We start from the raw sequence: 3,845 nt of genomic DNA, 5'->3' as shown, positions 1-3,845 counted from the left end.
ATGTTGGAACAGGGCAAGCTATAGCCCTGAGTTTGGACCTGGGCAGCTGTAGGGTTGGTCCACCAGGTGGGAAATGGAGACAGCAGTCTCAGGCTCCTCCGCTAACAGGGTTGGGTCTGTTGTAGTGCCCCGGCAGTATGCAAGACCTGCTCCCCTAAGCTGCAACTGCATCCTCTTCCACTCTTCTGACCACAGGCCAGCTCTTTCACTCGCACTAGGCATTGGTGGGGGGGGGCCTCTTTCCCCCACCCATGCCACCAAATACACATGAGAAATGGGGGCAGCTCCCCAGTGCTCACATCTTCAGGGTTTGGTCAACCATACCGGTGTTAACAGGGTTGGTGACTGTTCTTCTCCACCTCCCCCTGAATCTCCACAGGATCCAGTAGGCAACTGGATATCTGTCTGGGGACAATAATATGTCAATATCCTTCTAAAGAATTGGTTCCACATCGTATTCCTTGTTAAGTAGCTTTGAGATGCAAGCAATGTACACTGCGCTCCGGGGTTGGTTCTGTCCAGGGAAGTTAGGGGAAGCACAGTGCAAAATCTTGGAATGAGAGAAAGGAAACCATGGGCATGCAGTCTTCTGTGGCATGCTTCTCAGGAGCCCATTGATATGCATCGAGATTATTCCACCCAAGGAGCCATCACAGTGTTTGCTACTATGTTTGAGTTGAGATCTTTTTTTTTTTTCCTATAACATTTGTTCTCTGGGCAAGTTCATTGCAGTTGTTCTGATCCTCAGGGGAATTGCAAGCAAGTCTTTACCTTCCTTGATGCTTTTTCTTACATTTAAGGACAGTCTCACACTCTTCTCTCTGACTCTTCCCAATTTTGTTCTGTCCTGCTGAGGCCGAAACTCTCCTGCTTTCAAATGAGGGTTTCTTCGGCTGTGTGGCCTGGTCCTCAGAAGACTTCAGAGTTCTCATTTTCTCAAAGCAGAATATGAGGAGTGGAGAGATGAAAGGACTCACTAAAGAAGTCTAAAACCAAGCCACCTCGATGTGTGTGTGCTTTTCCTTGCATCCTGGAGCATGCTTCCAAATCTGCATTTCCAGAAGTATTGCTCCTTCATTGTGGCACCTGTCAGCCCCCCCAGTCTAATGCATTGTCTATTAAGATGACCAGACCCTAGAGGAGATCTACTCATATTGTCAGCACACTGGACATAGCCTCTCACCTGGGCCAGGAAAGATGTTGAGAGCATAACAAATGCATTTGGAACCTTTGAAAAATTAATGCTGAGCCCATTCAAGATGGAGAAAAGTGAAGATGGACCCCAAGCCACAGTAATTCGAGCAGTTGTTTCTCCTTTAAAATAGGAAGTATTGCATTAGAGCCTTGCTGCCTCATTGTCTCAGTTAGGGTTTCTACTGCTGCAATGAAATAGGCCATAGAGGGGTGCTGTCTGCTGACTTGCTTCTCTGGGCTGCCTCAGCCCACCTTCTTATAGAAATCATTATCATCAGCTTAGGGGTAGTGCCACCTGCCACGGGCTGGGCCCTGGCCCATTGGTCACTAATTGGGAACATGCCTTATTGCTGGATCTCCTGGCAGCATTTCCTCAGCTGAGGCTCCTTCCTCTCTGGTGACTCTAGCTTGTGTCAAGTTGATACAAAACCAGCCAGGACACTCACCTTGCTGAAAGGCAAGAATGACTCTTGTATTTGAACTGAGGAAAGGAAAGGAAATGATTCTAAGCTTCGGACTATAATCCTTGATCTCAACTAAAGGAGGAACAGACGGAGTAGCCTTGTGCCTTCCTACCTGTGAAAATGGCAGGAACTGTTCTTATACTTTGAACTTCAGCTCAGGCTTACATGTAACAAGTTCTCAAGTACCCTGGGTTGCAATCCATTGTCTGTGTTCTTGCATTATTCCTTCACAGATCCTGGGGTGAGGAGCATCTCACTTGTGACCATTTTCTAGGATAATCACCAAGATGCCTGGAGCACAAAGCAACCATCTAGCTGGTAGCATCCACTACATGGTGGTTTCAGAGGAAGAGTGCGCCTCACTCACGTTTATTGGCAATGTCCGTGCAAGGCAGAGCTCAGCCCTCATGAATTTTACATGTGTTGTTTGAGAAAACACATTTAAGAAAAAAAGGATACGTGTTCAACAGGCGAGAGGAGATCTGTGTGTTCAATGCACACAAACAATACATTTGCAGCAGGGTTAAAGAGAACATGGCTTCTGATCTCAGCCCTGGCCCGTGTCGTCTACATCTTGCACAGTTTGCATGGTAAGCTTCTCATTTCTGGTCTTCCCGTCTTAAGTTCTGCATAGAAGTCTATGAGCCAACCTTCCCTTTCCGTGTTTTCAGCTGTGAATTCTGTGAGTTCAGGGTCTGTGTCCTGGTTTACCTACACCCCTGCCCGCACACCCATAGCGTCAGTGCGTCTTCTATACCATGCAGTAATTTACTGACTACACGATTCTGAAAATGAAGACGTGCAAGAGTGAGAGACGCACACCGTGAATTTCACATCTGGTGCTCAGATCCACCCTTGCCTGGATTCATACGGCGCTGTTTTTGTATTAACTTATCAGTCTTTGGCTTGCTCTTCGAGGGTTTGGTGCTCGGACAATCCAAACGTAGCCTGCTCAGGAAGAAGACAAGGGGGAGTCCCAGGACATCCAGCCAGGATTTGAGGGCAAGTTCTGTGTTAGCAAGAGACAGACCATCCAGGAAGGTGGTTTCAACTTGATGAACGCTCAGTTTCTATGTTTGAATAGCATTACATTGGTAATGTAATATGCCAGTGTAAATGAAAATGAATATAAACAGAATGGCAAGTTTTCTCTACAGATGTAAGACAAAGAGTGAAGACATACCTCCTTGTTTCCTTACCTTCCCTCACTTCTTACAACCGAAAGACAGGCCATTAAGGAAGAAGCACTCAGTGAGGGGCATAGGATCCATTCACGACTGTAATTTAATGACTTGCAGTCGGTCACTGTTTCCTCTACATTATGATGACAGGAGTCCACTAGGTGTTCTCCCAGGTGCACACCATCTGTGCACTCTACTTAGACAACTGTCGTAGTGGAATAGCACACGGGTTCTTTTATTTGCTTGCCGTGAAGCACGTCATAGAATGTAACAAACCAAAGAACCCCATAAACAAACCAAAGAAACAAGTCCCCCCCCCCCACACACACACTTTTCTCCCTCTTCCCCTTCTCCGGTTATGACATTCGCCAGCTATATACTGTGGGAAAGTCACTGTGATTTCTGAAAGGCCTTCTCCTTTGAGAAAATGTAGGAAACAGGCTAGGTACCGTTCTGAATCCTTAAGTCTAGGATTCAGAAGTCTGGGAACACAAGGGCATGGCTGTTCAAAACAGAGAATATTTAGTTCGACCTTGCTTCTGTGCCTTAATTTTTGCCTTCATTGCCTGGTGAAAGACCCTACTTTTTTTTTTCTGGTGAAAGACCCTACTTTTTTTTTTTCTAACTGAGCATCACTTTCTTACTAATGGCAACGTTCCGATATAAACATGATAAAAGACCTGTTGAAACGGTAACAGTTATGGGTGAGGCTCATGCCTGTTCAGAATTGCTCTCTGAAGAGCAGAAGACAAAGAACTCAAACCTTCTCCAGTCTTCTTTGGCTCACTTTGGACATCCAAGGGGAAAAAAAAAACAAAAAACCAAAAAACCCGAGTGCAGTTCTGTGGCAGAATTCATACTGGAAACTAACTCAGGAAGTCAGTGACTCCAAATCCTCCCATTCCTCAGTCCAGATGTCCCCAAACCCTTAGAAAATAAGACAGCCAGGAGCCATCTCAAAACCCCAAGTTTACTAGAGACTTTAAAAGACCTCATGCAGCCGGGC

The sequence above is a fragment of the Microtus ochrogaster genome, chromosome 18, assembly GCF_000317375.1.
Source record: "Microtus ochrogaster isolate Prairie Vole_2 chromosome 18, MicOch1.0, whole genome shotgun sequence".
Lineage (NCBI taxonomy): Eukaryota > Metazoa > Chordata > Mammalia > Rodentia > Cricetidae > Microtus > Microtus ochrogaster.
Note: the sequence above shows the minus strand (reverse complement) of the source record.